The following is a 17,507-nucleotide window of genomic DNA, read 5'->3' as shown; positions in this document are numbered from 1 at the left end:
AGTTTTTTCAGCAGCTGGAAATTATCTCAAAAGTCCAGGTCCTCATTATATTTTAAAATTACTTTAAAAAATGAAATAATGTTATTTCATGATCAGTGCTTCATGATTAAACTTCTTTCTTATCTACTATACCAAGTTGATTATTTTAAAACAATACTTAATTTTCATTAAATTAATTTGCTAATAATTTACACTAGAAATATAATGTATAATTAATGTTGATACTTTATTTGATAGTTTATATGATTACAAACTTCAGTATTTCAAATGTATTTAAATATGTAGTTTTTAAAAAATTTATTGGGGTGACAATTGTTAGTAAAATTACATAGATTTCAGGTGTACAATTCTGTATTACATCATCTATAAATCCCATTGTGTATTCACCACCCAGAGTCAGTTCTCCTTCCATCACCGTATATTTGATCCCCCTTACCCTCATCTCCCAACCCCCACCCAAATATGTAGTTTTTGATTTTTTAAAACGATCTCAATTCTAACAGCTTATTAAATACTAGTTATGTTAGTCATAGTTCAGCTTCTCTCTCTCTCTCTCTCTCTCTATATATATATATATATATATATATATATATAAAATACACACACACACACACACACACACACACATATATATAAATGGAGAGTGCCAAAAAAACTGTATACACATTTTAAGAAAGGAAAAAATTGTTTTAAAATTATGCTGATGGTAATCACTTTGAGCAACACTTATAATTGCAGAGGTCAAACATGACTTGTATTCATCTTTTGTTATCCGTATATATTGAGTATTACTATTTTAATACAGTTTTTTCTTTTCTTAAAATGTGTATACATTTTTTTGGCGCACTGTGTGTGTGTGTGTGTGTGTGTGTGTGTGTATGTGTGTATATATAATTTATAAGGGATAATTGTGTATTTATAAGGGATTATCTTATACAATTGTGTGTGGGGGTGCTGACTAAACAGTGCACAGAAAGGCAGGGAGTCTGGACGGGAAGGTCACCAGCAGGCTGGAACCCCACAGGCACAGGCAGAAGCTTGTTCACAGGTACTCAGGAAGGAAGATCAGAGGGATGAGAGAACACTTGAATGAATATGCTGCAAAACGCTGCTGCCCTCCTTCCATGGTTTGACTTCCGTGAGGGAATATGGCGTGTAGCACATCCTAACTGGAATTATACTGGAAAGGGAATTCTGGAGTCTGCAGTTCAGCCTGGTCGAGTTACCACACCACAACAGCCATCACACTGTGGGAGTGCCATTTCGGCAGCTGATGCCATGACAGTATACTCATTAGTCTTACCTTATCCTGCACATGATCACCAACTTCCGACCCCCAGATGCCAGCTTGTCTTCTGTGGTCAGTCTCTCTCTCCCTTCCATGCTGCCAGGCACCCCTTGTCCTTGGGACCACCCCAAATCCAGTACTCTCCTGCAGCCACAAACTACTCTGGCCATTTAAGACCCTTTGTTCAGATCCCTCACACCCCAGAACTCCAACTCTTCTACCACAGTTTAGAGATTTGCTCTTTCAGCAATGGGATTCATCCCTGCTCACAAATGTTTCATTCAATCAATGATTTGCTGTTTTTAAACTACTTTGCTGGTGACTTTGTTTATTTGCATGTAGGGCCACCGTGTTCCCTTGCTGCCTGTAGCCTAGAATCATTGAATTCAGCCCTCAGGGAATAAAAGCTTTGCAAGTTCTGTGTCCGTGTTATCTTGCTGTGTGCGTGTAAATATTTCACCAGAACGTAAGCAAGGCCTAGGCTCGCTGCCTTGCTCACTGCTGTGTTTCCAGTGCCTGCCCAGGGTGTACACATGGTGGGCACTCAGTAAATGTGTCGAATGAGTGAGTACAGCACACACACATACTCTGTACCAATGCCTGTGTGCAGTGTGTAAATCTTTGTGTGTAGTGTTATGTGTTGTGTGTGTGTGTGTGTGTGTGTGTGTATGTGTGTGTGTAAGACAAAAATATTTGGGTAGGGCCAAAACAGCCATCAGGGACTATTTAATGACTTCTAACCATCAACATAGAATTTGTTCAGAGAAATATGTGGAAAATTAACATTTGTGCAGAATGGAAGAGAGCACATGGATACCTTCTTCAGTGGGTTGAATGGTGGTCTCCCAAAATATAACTACTAACCCCCAGAATCTGTTAATATAACCTTCTTTGGAAAAAGGGTCTTTGCAGATGTTACGGATCTCACTATGAGATCGTTCAGGACTATCTGGGTGCCTGGAAATTCAATGACAAGTTTTCTTATAAAAGAGAGGAGGAGGCAATGTGACCACAGTGGTAGCCAAAGAAGGCAAGAAATGCTGAAAGAATCTGGAAGAGGCAAGAAAGTATTCTCCCTAGAGCCTGCCAAAGGAAAATGACCCTGCTGACCTCTTGATTTCAGATTTCTGACCTCCAGAGCTGTACGAGAATGAATTCCTGTTGGGTTAAGCCACCTTGTTTGTGGTACTTTATTATGGCAGCCACAGGAAACTAATACACCTTCTGTCAGGCATTCAAAAACCTGTGACCAATTTGTCCAGGGCTATGTGTGTCCTGTGTGTGCACCTTCTAATTCCACCTTGACTGCCAGCCCAGGGTTATGTCCAATAGCACAGCAAGTATTTGCAAGGAGCAGAGCAAACAGGCAGGTGGTGCGTGGAAGAGCCTGGCGCGGAGGCCAGGCCAGGTCCAGAGGTCTAGAACCCTTCAGATTTGCTAGGCCCCTGGAAATATTCTGGAAATAACACCTCTGGGGCACCCCCACCCCCTGGATCATAGAGGCCACCTGGGAATAGGGAGAAAAGGACTGTCCTCCTTTTTCCTGCAAATGGGTCCCTCTCCAGAGCATTATCCTGGTGAGGGGTCAGACCCCCCTGTGTAAGCCCTCAGGTGGTTGGTGGCACTGAAGGGGTGTGGAGTGCCTGCCACTCACTCAGTGAGCTAAGCTCAGCTCCCAGCGAGGCACGCAGACTGCCTTTCCTGCTCTCGGCATTTTTTGTCCCAGTTGCTTTTCGTTCTCTACCCAACCTGCTCTGTGACTTCCCATGCCTCAGCCCAGCCCCAGCCGAAGGCCAGCTCCAGGGCCAGGCAGGAATCATCATCAGACAGGGAACAGGATATTTCCACAGTCTCTGAGATACTAAGTCAAAGTTACAAAGGGAAAAAGGGTCACTTCACAGTGGAGAAAACTGGTGGACATCACCTTAACCAGATGATCAACGTTAACATCATCAACGGGACAAACTGACCTGTGTGCCTCCTGCTGCTATGTACTGAGAAAGGCACATCACTTCCTGGGTATTACTGTCCACCACATGCATAACCTGAGACAGCAGACAAACTCGAGTTGAAGGTTATTTTACAAATAACTAATATGCCTTAAGAATGAAAGACAGGAAGATTGAGGAACTGTTCCAGATTAGAAGAGACTCAAGTGACATGATATGACAACTAAATGCAGCATATAGATTCGAAGGTGAAAATAACTGGAAAGGACATAATTGGTACAATCGGGGAAATTTGAATATGGACTGTAAATTAGATAATAGTATATCAATATTAAATTTCCTTCATTGGATTATTATATAAGAGAGTGTTCTTATTTTTAGGAGATACCAATGAAGTAATGTCTGTAATTTATTCTGAAGATACAATGCCTGTAATTTATTCTCAAAAGGTTCAATAACAATAATAATTATATGTATTGTTTTTGGATACCCCTGGTCATTCACAGAAAGTAAAAGAATTCACGAGACTCAGAAAAGTATTGAAAGTGACGCAACGAGGATGCCAGCCCATGGCAGTGTCTAGAGAAGACAGCTGCTCTTCTTCAGGTTTGCTTTTTTTATATAGGAAAGTGTAGGTAATTTTCTTACAGCAGGAGATGTGACGTCCAAACTTAGGGCATTTGATGAATAGACTGAGGTCATGTGATTGACATGCTGGTTATATAACTAGTTTTCTTTCTGTGCATGCTCTTACCCAGAATGCATACAAATAGGGAATTTTTTCTGTTGATCACCATGATGAAGAACAAAGTAAATTGATGATTCTTGAGGGAAATGCTGTCCCATCATTCAGATTAATCCATTTGAATAAACATTCCAAAGCCTTTTATGGGCCCAGAATAGTGCTGGGTGCTGTAAGGAACATGCAGCGAGTAAAATTCTGGTCCCCATCTAAGCAGCATACTGCCTGCTGGGGGTGAGGGAGGAAAAACAGATGAACACACAAAGAACAAGAATGCAAAGTGAAATAGGAGAAGTGCCTTAAGAAAGGTGTGAATGGGGCACAGGTCATGAGTCACAGAGATGAGACCCTTCCTAGTGGAGTTGGCATTTGCAGTGATGTGAAAGTTGGCTGAATTTTCACTGGCAGAGCTGGGTTGAGTTCAAGCAGGTGGAAGGTCGTGCATGAGCAAAGGAACAGAAGTGGAAACGGGCATGCTGAGTGGTGAGCAAGTTGTCACGACCTTGAGTGCTTTTGTTAAGTACTGGTCTTCTACCCTTAGGTTCAGTGGCTGGGGCCTGAGAATTACACTGACAAACAACAGATTTACAGGAGAGAAGGTTTATTGCCCAGGCACACAGGAACCAACAAAGGAAGTAGGGGGCTCCTTAAGTGACTGGATTTAAAGGTTTATATTCCTAACTTAACAGGGGAAAAGGAGGAGGAGGTTTGGGGCTTCTGGGGGCAGTAAAGTGTGGTAAGTTAAATATATATGGGAAACTAATGGGAGACAAGTGTTTCTGGTAAGGTTTGTTGTGCACATTCAAGTGGTGATAAGAGTTATCTCCAAGTTGTTTTCCTCCTCCTGGTAAGGGGGTCACCTTTGAGTTGATGCCTGGCAACTCTATGAATGAGTGACGTCCACAGAGTCCTGTCCTCACAGCCCTGCTCAGCACTTGCAGATTCAGCCTGTGGCTTCTTTTATGAAGTCCATCCATCTCACATTTGGTCTTCCTCTTATCCTGCTGCCTTCTATTTTCCCAGCATTATGGTCTTTTCCAAAGAGCCCTGCCTTCTCATGATGGGCCTGAAGTAGGAAGCTTCAGTTTTGCATTTTTGCCTCCTGTGACGTTTCAGGCTTAATTTGCTTTGGGACCCACTTGTTCGTCTTTCTGGTGGCCCAGGGTATCTGCAGAGCTCTCCTCCAATACCATATTTCAAATGAATCATGTTTTTCTCCTGTCGGCCTTCTTCACTGTCCAGCTTTCCCATCCATACACAGTAATTGTGAATACAAGGGTGTAGATGACCTTAGCCTTGGTCTCTAATGACACATCTTTGCCCTTGGTGATCTTTCCTGATTCTTCCATTGCTGCCCTGCTGAGTCTCAGCCTTCTCTTGACTTCTAGGCTGCAGCCTCCATTTGAATCAATGACTGAACCAAGATAAGCAAAGTCTAACAATTTCAATCTCTTCATTGTATGTTAAAGTTGTATATTTTTTCCGTAGTTACGATTTTTGTCCTCTTGATGTTCAGACGTCCCATTTTGGTACTTTTATTTTAATCAGAAGTTTCAAATCATTGCTACTTTCTGCCAGTAAGATGTTGTCATCTGCATATCTTAAATTATCGATAATTCTTCCACCAAATTTTACGCCTCCTTCCCCAAAGTCTAACTCCTTACAAATGGAAATTTCTTTTACAAATGGAAAATTTATGCCTTGCTTCAGGCAGAAAAGAAGAGGACAAAGAACTCCTCCTGTGTTTTCTGTTTCTTAATTGCCTTCAGCTCAAAATAATCCTTATGCCACTGTGGCACATTTTGGGGTGGCGTGTTCTGATCCCCTCCATATGTAATTCAATGCCAGGCTCTACATTAAAATATAATATAAACCCATTAGTACAGGCAGGAATGACTTTTTCACTCCTGCATCCTCAGAGCTTAGAACAGAGCTGGTTCCGGACCCTGTGCTGGAGTCCCCCACATCCTGCTGGGAGTAGCATACCCTTCTCAGCAGCTGCTTGCCCTGGGAAACGGACCTGGAAGGGTTGCAAGAAGTTGGTAGCCTCTGCAGTCTCTTTAACCAGGGAAGAAAACCAAGCCACAAGAGAAAATGGCCCTTTTGACCAGGATCACAAGGAGCCTGAGCAAACCCTGTCCAAGAGGTGGGGTACAGGACAAGTCTCTAGGCTTGGCATCTCCTCCTGGTCTGCACTAGGATCACTAGTCAGCATCTGTGGGCACAGAAAAGCTGGCTGCTCTTCTGTGTACCTAGAGTACCTCCCAGCCTGGTCCTTCCCTTCTCTGTAGGTCAGACGCTTGCCCAAGAAGGGAGGAAGACACCTGCAGCAACGTCAGCCCATACTCAAAAGCACCCAGCGTCTGCCGTGTAACCCAGGGCTCTCATCCTGGATCTCTGACTCAGTGGTTCTCAGACCCAGCAGGGAAGCAGAATTTATCTGGGATCTTTTCCCTTTAAATTAAATATAACAAACACATAGAAAGCACACGTGTGTGAATAGCATGATGAATTTTCACAAAGTCAACAAACTGGGTGATTCCAGGTCAGGAAAGAGAGTATCACCAACTAGCCTCTTTGTCCCTCTTGTGTCACTTCCAAGTCACTACCCCATCCTTGTTCCCCAGAGCTTCTGCTTCACAAAACTTAACAAGAGTCCTGGTGTCTAGTTTAGACAGACGCACAGGTGGAATCTGTAAGGGTGAAATTCAGGGAATCAATAACACAGACTTAGCTTGTTTGCAGTTTAATTCACCCTGATATTCAGCTTTTTCCTCTCTGTTTCTCCCCTCATGGATTAATTGAAGACCTCTGTCTGTTCTCTTTCTCAAGTAAACCCATACCTTGTTAATTAACAACATCCTAACCTGGGACAAAGCAATTTCTTAATCCTCAGGCGCCCAGACAGTGGAACCCAACTTGTTGCAGTTTTTACTGGTGACGCATAGTCCCAGGCTTCAATGGCTGAGTCTGAGTCCAGAGTCCGGAGATAACATCATCTTCAAACAGACCAGACCCCAGAAAGTGATGTCAGCCCTCAAAGCTGCCTGACCAACTCCCCCTTTCCTATATAAGAAAAAGCTTACCTGACGTTAGGTGCAGCTGCCTATCAAACTGTGCCCCTGTGGCCCCCCACAGCCCTACCAGTCTTTCTCTCCTTACTACCTGGGACAGCTGTCATCTTTGGACATTGCCACAGGCATTTTTTCTCTTCCTAACTTTAATGAAACCCTCCTTTACTCTCCCACTTTATTGAGTCTTGTGTGGATGGTTTCACCTTTTGTGAATGACCAGGGGTTAATTCCATGCCATGACAGAAACCATGCCTGGATGTCATGTAATCTGTTTTGTCATAACGGGAACTAGAGGATGCTCTGCTTCCAGTCTTCAGCTCAGCGCAAGGAGCTGTCTGGCTGGTTTACCCAGTGAGCAGTGGGCATTTCCTGTATCTCGGGTCTGCAGTGCGTGAGGGTGGCCACTGCTGGGCTCAGGAAGCCCAACTGGTTGGTTACAGCCTGGGCATGAGGCCCTCCCTCCCTGGCAGGAGTTGCATGAAGAGGTATTTTTGGAAGGTGCAGGAATTCCACAGCCATTTGGAAAATGCCTGCTCGTAGGCTGGGCTGGATTCTTGTTTTAAAATGATGATGTGGCCGAGCAGCCTGACCTAGTCAGTTTTCCTGGATCTAGGGGTGGAGAAAGTAAGGAGGCATGCTCAATTTTTCTCCATTTCTTTAAATTGTATCACTTTTTTTTTTTCTTACACTCCTCGATCCCAAAAGCTTCAAGAGAATTGTGAGGTTATTCCTGCAGCTCATTTGGCTCTTGTGCTATTTGCAGGTAAGTGTTTTACCTTGTTCCAAATTTGCCAGGGCTTTCAGGTCACTTTAGGTTGATCAAAAGTTGACCCTCAATTCCCATCAAGGCTCTGGAGTTCCCTCCTGTTCTCTTCTCTGTGTCCCGCTCTGCTTTGTCCTGGTGACCTTCCTTGATAGCCGCAGCTTTTGCTAATGATCTAGTCATTCATTCACCCAACCATTCATTACTGCGAGGTCCTGTGCTTGGGAAAGATGGAGGGGCGAGCAGACAAACCATCTCCTGTCATCATCATTTCTGCCCTTACCCATGAGAACTGCCTTTGTCCCTCTTTCTCCACTTCTTCCCACAGCCATGTCTGTGCTCTCTGAAAGAGCTCTGCTCCTGCACTTGCATTGTTAAGGGAGTCTGTCCTCTACTTTTGCTCTGTCCAAACCCCTTGCTCCTGACCCTCATTTCCAACTCCTTTGGGCTGGGACAGAGAACATAAAGTAGGACCTGGCATGGTTCTCTTCTCCAGTTTTCTGTTTCTGAGGGCCTCCCCATCTCTTCCATCCCCCCACCTCTACACCATCCTCTCTCTATTCCAGATCTCGGGATGGAAATGCCATGAAGAGAGACCCACTGCACTTTTGTCCTTCCAAAAATCAAGTCAAAGCCAACAACCCCCCAAAATAAAAGTTCTGCAGGGCTGTGCTGCCTCTCTAGTTCTCCTTAAAGCCTAAGCATTGCTAGGTGTGTTGCACAGACTTTCTCTCCAGGAGATGCGATTACTGTAGTAAGGGGTACTCATTTACCCTTGGGCAGGCATTCCTAGGAGTGAATCCCCAGGCAGAAGCTGTGTAAAGGCTAGCAGGAGGGCAGCAGCTTCCAGACTCCTGTTGGGTTGTCAGCACTGGGCACTTCCTCTCTTCTCAGGCCTGTTGGGGCTGCCTACGCTGTTTGGAAGAAACATGCTCTGAACTGGTAGAATTGCTTATTGGTCAGGGGCAGAGCTGTCTCTGCCCTCGGGTGTGGTTACCTGAGTCTGAGCTATCACCTGGAAGAGATAAGGCTGGGAGGGAATAATACACAGAGTATTAAGACTATGTGTCCTCAATATGAGGCTTATTAAATTACACAGAGATACAAATGTCATGTGAACCAGATGTTCACATAGGCTTAAACTGTGAGTGCTCCAGGACAGAGTTCTGTTCTTAAAAAATTATGGATTTATTAATTTTGAATAGGTAATCCAAGCACATGGCACAGAATTTCAGAGTATATAGTGAAAAATAATTCTCTTTTCCACTCCTGTGCCCAAGTCCCTCAGTTTCCCTCCCAGACATAATCACTGTTGCCAGTTTATTGTGCATCCTTCTGGAGACTGTCTCCGAAAGTCACAAGTGCATGTGTGTACTTAAAATAAAATGGGCATATTACATACACTGTTTTTAACTTTGTTCTTTTCACTTAAGAGTATACTTTGGAGACTTTCTTCTTATTAGTACTGTGAAGGAGGGGAAATTTTCCCTCTTTTCCCTCTTAGTTCTTTTGGCTGGTCTAATAATCATATTGACATGAGACAGGTTAACAGGAGAAAATAAACAAATTTAATTATGTATGTACATACAAGGGTTCCATAGGGACATGGGGCCTGAGGACAAATTGGGCAGTTGAAGCTTATTTGCCAACTTGAGTTAAAGAAGAGGGGATGGGGTGCCGATTGTGGTTTGGGGCTTCAAACGGGAGGAAGGCAACTCACATGTTTGGTGAATGAATGTTTGCTGTACCATCTTTTACAATGGAACACAGAGAGGACTTTAATCAGAGATCGCTCCTTGTCTCACACGTGGTTCATATTAAACTATATAGTTACTTATGATGATAGCTCTTTTCCTAGAACAGGTCCTCTATCTAAATTCTTTTAGGCAGTTAGGCGGAAGGTCAAAGATTCTTCCTGAGTCTTTGGTTCTCAAAAATCACTGGCTTAAAATAATCAATATCCTAAAAAAGGCAAATTTGGAGTGGCAAAACTCTGCAGCCCCTCAGTACATATATCATATGGGTCAGGGCTAGATTTAGAAAGCAGAAAAATCTTGTCCCCAAATGACCCTGAGCTCTGTTTCAGATCAAGCTTCTGCCTGCTTGCCACAGTGTGGCCCCAGGGCCACCTGAAGCTGTCTTGCTCAGGGAGATATCCTGCCATGTGACAGGCAGGGAGCCAATCTCCCTGCCAGCTTTCATGGAAGGGAATTGTGTCCCCTGGTCTTACCCTCATCTGGAATTTGTTCTCAGAATTTAATACATGAGATACAGCTGTCAGCCACTCCCCACCCCCCGCCCACTTGGATACTCAGTTCTTTTTTGAGGTCTTATGGGTTGGTGTAGTATGTTCTGGGCAGTGTAGATGGAGGTCATTTCAGAGAATCTGCATTTCTGGTTTGTGGAGAGAGGCTGGCAGGGGCTGTTTTTATAGGATTAATGACCAGTGGTGCTGGCAGTGGCTTCAGGTCACTCAGGTCATGGAGCTCTTTTCTTGAAAGGGTCTGGAATGCAGATGTGGAATGGGACATAGCCCTTAACATGAAAAGCTGGTTGAATGACTTTGGGTCTATCCATAATGACCTCGTAGAGTGTTATCTCCTTTCTTTGCTTTCCCCTTGCTCTCTGCCTACTGACCTTGCTCAAAGCTTTCTTTTGATAAGCTTTGTAATCCTAGTGGTCCATTTATGCTGTCCCAAAGCAGCTCGGGTCAAATCATCTTCATTTGAATTAAATGTTCCAAAGAATAATATCATGGTGGGTATTGCTTTATGTTTCCTCAGATGAAATTGCTTACAAGATTTTGCCAATTGAATAAAGAAAAAAACAAAGTTAGATATACTGAACCTTTGTTCTTACGCACTACAGCCAGGGGCGTTCAGAGGTTATCTCATTTGATCTTTTTTTAAATACCAGTTTTATTAAGATGTAATTCACATACTATAAAATTCACCTACTTAAGTACACAGTTCAGTGGGGTTTGTTTTTTTAGTGTATTCATGCAATTGTGCAATCATCACCATAATCAATTTTAGAACATTTTCATCAATCACCTCAAAAGAAACCCCATACCATTAACAGTCACTTTCCATTTCCCCTCAACCTCCTCAGCCTAAGGCATCCACTAATCTTACTTTCTGTCTGTACAGATTTGCCTATTCTGGACATTTCACATAAATGGACTCATACAATATGTGGTCTTTTGTGACTAACTTCTTTCATTTAGCATAATATTTTCAAGATTCATCCACGTTGTAGCATGTATCAGAACTTTATTCCTTTTTATGGATAAGTAATATTTCATTGTGTGGATATGCCTCATTTTGCATATCCATTAATCAGTTGATGGACATCTGTTTTGTTTCCATTTTATTGGCTACTATGAATAATGCTGCTATGAACATTTGTGTACATTTTCTTCTCATTAGACAGCAGCTGTCTAAGGTACATATTCTATAGACCTCATTCTATAGATAACAAAATTCCTTCCAGGATGGTAGACAGCAATTTTGAACATAGCTGTTAGATTCCCGAATGCATGCTTTCCCCAATCTATGTTCATAGAATTGAAATAATTGCTTTTACAGAACCTGGTATGGATATGTCTGTAGGAAGTATCAACCTTAGAAATAAAATTATTATTTTACCAGCAAAACAGGTTTATTCAGGAATAGTAGTGGAATTACAGATCGAGACGTGCAAGTTATGGCAAACCAGGGGCAAGAGAACAAAGGAGAAGAGCATTACTTTATAGAGAAAAAGGAGGAAACTGAGAGGGGAAGCTGAAGGGAAGTCCATTGGAGGATGGCGAGAGTTCAGGGTGGTGACGGCTACTCATTGGCTGGGTTGTTGCTGGGTAAGAAGAAAATCTTCCTCCTGCTGGAGTAGTAAGCTTCTCTTTGTGAGAACCCCTTAGCTTCTTCCTCTGGGAATCTGCAAGGTGCGGTGAGTGTTTAGTGCCTGAGCGCTCCCCCTTCAGGGCTTCCCGGCTTCATTTTAATTGAGATTGCCTTTATTTATTTTCACAGAAAGAATTGTAAATGTGAACTCTTAATTTCCCATTGTGAAATTTCAGCCCTCTCCCCATTGTCTCCCTTCGTTGTTTGCCCTTTCCTTCTTTCCTAGTTTTCACTTATTTCTTTCAGGTATCGGTTCCCATTCCCTGTAGTAGGGGCAGAAGTTACTGACTCATTTACTCTTTTGGTGGAATGGCATGTTGTTCGAATTTGATATTTGCATTTGCGCGTTATCTCCATTTCAGTGAAAGCTCTGCCGCCAGTAGCGGGCAAAGAAGTGGTATGTGAGGCAGTGGACTTGTGTGTGGGGGTCTCCCTGGAAAAGCTCGTTTGCTTGCTCTGTCCCAGGGTTTCACGGATAAAGGCCACACACGTGAAGGGTTGGGGCTGCGCTTGGGCCGCCACCTGCCCGCAGCCCCCTCCAGCCAAGCCGGGCCAGGCACAACGTTGCCCCGGCAACAACCTACCCAGGCAGTAGGCGCCCTCCGAGTCCCTGCGAGAAGCGCACAGACGCAGAGGAGCGGAGTTGCCCTCCGCGCCTCAAAGTCGGACCCACCCCCGGCCCTCAGAGCCTGCAGGACGCGGCGCAATTCGGAGCCCCGCCTCCCTCGGTGGGTAGCCTGCGGAATCCACGAATCAGAGAGATCGACTCATCATCCGGGCCGGGCGCCAGGCAGCCAATCGCCGCACGCGTGTGATTCCGCGGTCTCCCGGGAGGCCGGTGGCTGGCGCTGAGTCGACGACAGCGGGAGTCGCTGCTGAGGCGACCGCGGGCGCAGGTCGCGTCTGCGCTGCTGTGCTGGGCCGGGCTGGGCTAGCGGCTGCTGGCGCCTGGCGGTGAGGGCGGGCTCCCGGGGCGGGCGGAATAGCCCCCACCTAGGGCGGTGGGAGAAGCGGCTGAGCCCAGGATGCTGGGGAGGCGGTGCGGCGGCTCCTCACTCATCCCAGGTAAGGGGGACGCCGCGCTCTCTGCGGCTCCGCTCGGAGCGCCACCCCGGCTCCGCTGCCTGCCCGCCGCCGCCCACCTGGCTCCGAGCCCCGGCCAACTCTGTCCTGGCATCCCTTAGCCCCACGTCGCTTTTCGCCGGCTCATCTCTGGGTCTGTCCCGGGCAGTTGTCCAGCCCCGCCCCCCCCAAGCGTGGCGCCCCATGTTGTGGCCCGCCAGGCTCCTGCACGCGCCCGGCTTCCCCCGGCGTCAGCGTTTCCGGGTCGCCCCCGCCAGGGTCGGCCTCCCGCCCCCTCCCCGCCTCTTCCCTCTCATTTCGCTGTGCTGACACCCCTTCCCAGCCCTGCAGTCCTGGGCGCTTTCCGGGGATGAGACTCCATCCCTCCGGGGTCGGACTTTTGCCCTCACCTCTGCCCAGGCTTCGCTTCTGCGGCCTCACCCCCATCCCTGCCCTATGCCGAGTCCTCTCTACATTTCACCCCCTAACCGTTCCCCCATGTGCTCTTGCTCCCAGATGCCTGCCTTTCTTAACTCACCTCCTCTCCCGTTTCATCAACCACCATCGGTAACACGTTTTCCTGTCTTTTACACTTAAATCTAAAGACACTTTAATACTCTCTTGTATGCCAGATCCATAGTTCTGATAACTTAATTCGTCTTTAAGTGAGAAGCAGCCATAACATGTGAAGTCCCTCGCCAGGAGTCTGGCACACAGTAGGTCTGGCACGTGGTGGACGCTCACGCATGTTGGTGTTTTAGACCTGCCAGGCCTTTGTACTCTCCAGATGGTGGTAGCAAGAGATCCAGTGTTCCAAAGGGATTACCCACTACCTGGAGAGTGGTATAGGCAATGGCAGGACGAATTAGTGAACTCCAAGTGTGATAGAGATGAAATTGTCAGTTATTTACTCACTCCATGTATTTAGAACTGAATAATTTTTGTGTTATGTGTTTTATGTTTTATTATGTTTATATATATTGTTTTATATTAATTGGTTTTGTAGAGGATTCTGAGTGAGGTTTGCAATATAATTACCCCCTATTCCACTCCACGCCATCCAGTGTTTACTGAACCTTTCTTTTTCGGGAAGAAAGCCTCTGCCTCCTATCTGAAATAGCATTGTATGTAAGAAATGTTTAATGTGTTTATCTCTCAGCTGGATAGTCTAGTTTTGCAGTGAATTTTCATCCTTTAAGAGTGGAGGAATCAGGTTTAGATTTTTTGGAATCAACTGCTAAAGAGGTCGAAAATGCTTAGGAGCGACAGTTCTGACAGGTTCTCTAAGAGTGAAAGAGTAATTATACCCCCACTCCCAATCTTTCTGGCTATCAGAGGAAATAGGTATAGCCCATTTCCCCAAAGAGTAATATAAATTTGACTTTTTAAAATTATGAAAGCAATGTTACTGGGCTCAAGCCATTGTTGCCACATTTGTCGTGATGGTCTCCAAACCTGGATGAATCAAACAGTTGGCTTTTTTCTGCTCCTGGGATCTCCAGAGCAGGCTGAAGAAAATCACGTAACTGAAGGTGGCTGTTCTAAAGTTCTGGCTTCCAACTTCACTCTCACTCTCTGGACATGCTTTGACTTATTCCCCAGGTTCCTCTTATGTACGAAAACCTAAGTGGCTGTTTATAGGTTTTTACCATGCTTCTCTTAAGGCTTTGGCCTACTCTTGACTTCTCTTCATTGCTTATTTTTCCTCCTACTTCACAGAAGAAATAGGTGGGCATCAGCCATGAACTCTTAAGGGTCTGTCATGTTTCAGTGTTCCTCCTGTACCTCTCTGATTTCTGGTTTTCTTTTGTTTTATCAGAGGAAGAGGGGTCCTCCTTTCTAAGGCTGACATCTCTGATCTCCCTCTATATTCTCAATTTTTCTCAGCCTGCATACATGCTCAGATTTCTACCATCCAAAACAAACAAAAAGATAAACCTTCCCTTGATGCTTCCCTCTTTTTTTTTCCACCCTTAGATTAATGTGGTATTTCTTAGGGTTTCACTTTTGGTTCTTTTCTCTGTTATTTCTAATTTCTTTGTCTAATTACACTTCCTTTCGTGGCTTCAAATAGCACCTGTATATTTATGGTTTTCAAAGATGTATATCCAGTCCCCATTTTTCTTGAACTTCAGGTGTTCCTTTTTGTCATCTGTCTATTGGATAAATATACTTGGATATTTGGTACTTCAAACTCTGTTATCTTTTCCTTCCCTTTCCCCTTACTCATAGCCCCCTCAAGCACATCATAAATACTCCTATTTTAAGGTCTTCACCCTAGAAACCTTAGAATCTGCTTCTTCTCACATTAAGTCTATCGCAGATCCTATTGTTCCTACCTGAAATCGTTTTCTTTCTCTCCTCATTGCCAGAAGGTTGGTTGATGCCTGGGCTATATTTCTCCTGAACAGAGTCAGTCAGTCATTTTCAACCCAGGCACTATAAAATCACCTTGGAGCTTTTAAAGGGTAAGGCTGAAGGGGTCAAGACATCCACAGAGATTCTGCTTCAGTCAGTCTGGTGTGGTGCCAGACCTTGTCATTTAAAAAATGCTTCCCACGTGCTGATAATATGCAGCTAGGGCTGAGAACTGGGCTGAGAGCTTGAAGAGGGAGTGATAGAACCCTCAGGAGTTATACTATTGAACTCATCCTTTAAAAATCAGGGTAAATGTCACTTTTGTTGACATGGTGAGTCGCTTACTTTCCTGGTATTTTGTACATGTACCTTATTAAAGTACATGTACTGATTAAAGTACTTAATCACATTTAAATTATTTCTCATGGGTCCATTTTTCTCCAAGACCAGGAGTTTCTTGAGGTCTGGGATCATGCCTAAAGGAAATTGTTTCTTCTACACCACACAACAGTTCTGACACCAAATATGTGAGTTTTCTCCCGCATTAAGCAATTCTGCAACTCTCCAGAGAACAACTGGGTGTCCTACAAATTAACTCAGTTATGACACTAACTACCTGGAGTTAGTACAGGACCTCACAGATCAAGGAATTCAGGCTCGCGGAATTCGGGAAAGCTCTTATCATTACCCATTTATTATAAAGCCTGTAACTCTGTAATAGCCAAATGGAAGAGATGCATAGGGCAAGGTATGTGAGGAGGGGCATGGAGCTTCCCTGCATTCTCTGGGTATGCCATCCTCCCAGAATGTCTATGTGCTTACCATCCTGGAAGCTCTCCCAAACCCTTTAGTTAGGGTTTTTATGGAGGCTTTATTACACAGGCCTAATTGATTAAATCCTTGACCACTGGAATTAACTTAATCTACAGTCCCTTTCTCCTTCTCAGAGGTCAGGGGTTGGTTCCTTTGGTAACCAGCCACCAACCTCCAAAATAATGATGGAAAGGGGCTCATTATGTATAACAAAAGACACTCCTCTCCTATCAAATTCTAAGCTCTTATAGAGCTCTGGGCTAGGAACCTGGGACGAAGACCTAATATATTATCTATAATAATTATATCACAATGCCTTATTTATCATTTTGTCACTGACTTGTACAGTACTTAGTATATATTAGAAACTTGATAAAAATTGGTTGAATGAATCGGTTTGGTAAGTAATGTAAAACAGCTTGAATTCACAGTTTTGCAAACTGACCAGCTGTTTCTTGGCTGGCTGTTTAACAGGTCACTCACATTTTCAGTCATTCTTGCCTCTTGAGTGTTTAATCCATTTACATTAAATGTAATTACCATTATATTAGGGTTCACTTTTGACATTTTGCTATTTGTTTTCTATGTGTCTTATGTTTTTAGTTTCTCTATTGCTCCATCACTGTCTTCTTTTGTATTAAATGTTTTCTAATACATATTTTAATTAGCTTATTACTTATTTTATAATTTTTCTTTATTTTCCTGGTGATTACAATTAATATCTTAAAACAATTTACTTCAGATTAATACCAACTTAATTTCAATAGCATGCAAAAACTTTGCTTTAATAGAGTTCTATTCATTTCCCCTTCCTTTGTGCTCTTTGTCATTCAGATTCCATATTTTACATAAAAAACCCAATGATTTAAAATTGTTGCTTTGTGCAATTGTCTTTTAATTCATTAGGAACAGAAAAGAGTTACAAACAAAACTATGTCATTTTTATTTATGTGATTATCTTTATTGGTGCTGTTTATTTCTTCATGTGGATTTCAGTTACTGACTGGAGTCTTTTCATTTCAGCCTTAAAAACTCCCTTTATTTCTTGTACAATAGCTCCTCCAGTGATGAATCTTCTATTTTGTTTAGTGGGGATGTCTTAGTTTCTCCTTCATTTAAAAAAATTTTCTTTCATTTTTTTCAATTACAGTTAACATTCAATATTATTTTATATTTCAGGTGTACAGCATAGTGCTTAGACATTTATGTAATTTGCTAAGCGATCCCTGATAAGTCTAGTACCCTCTTGGCACCATAATAATTATTACTACATTATTGACTGTCTTCCCTATGCTGTACTTTACATCCCCATGACTGTTTTGTAATACCTATTATACTTAATCCCTTAATCTTTTTCACCCAGATCTCCACCCCTACTCCCCTTTTGCAACCATAGTTTGTTCTCTGTATTTGTGATTCTGTTTCTGTTTTGTTTGTTCGTTAAATTGTTCTTTAGATTCCACATGTAAGTGAAATCATGTGGTATCTGTCTATCTTTGTCTGACTTATTTTACTTAGCAAATATCCGCTAGGTCCATCCATGTTGTTGCAATGTTAAG

At 43.6% G+C, this 17,507-nt stretch overlaps 1 long non-coding RNA gene across 5 annotated transcripts in view; it reads left to right on the top strand.

Annotated features, from left to right (window-relative positions):
* The first annotated feature begins 7,598 nt into the window (after window positions 1-7,598).
* LOC109438044 (protein-tyrosine sulfotransferase 1) overlaps window positions 7,599-17,507 on the top strand; it is a 175,685-nt gene continuing 165,776 nt past the window's right edge. For 2 of the 5 annotated variants that reach the window (XR_012494947.1, XR_012494948.1), the window contains exon 1: window positions 12,540-12,780. This is a non-coding gene — a long non-coding RNA (protein-tyrosine sulfotransferase 1). Of the gene's footprint in view, window positions 7,817-12,528; window positions 12,781-17,507 lie in introns of those variants that run through there. The other 3 variants (XR_012494945.1, XR_012494944.1, XR_012494946.1) reach the window with 3 other exon arrangements.

Source organism: Rhinolophus sinicus, linkage group LG03 (assembly GCF_036562045.2).
Source record: "Rhinolophus sinicus isolate RSC01 linkage group LG03, ASM3656204v1, whole genome shotgun sequence".
NCBI classification, from domain to species: Eukaryota; Metazoa; Chordata; class Mammalia; order Chiroptera; family Rhinolophidae; genus Rhinolophus; species Rhinolophus sinicus.
This window is presented reverse-complemented; position numbering and strand designations above follow the sequence as displayed.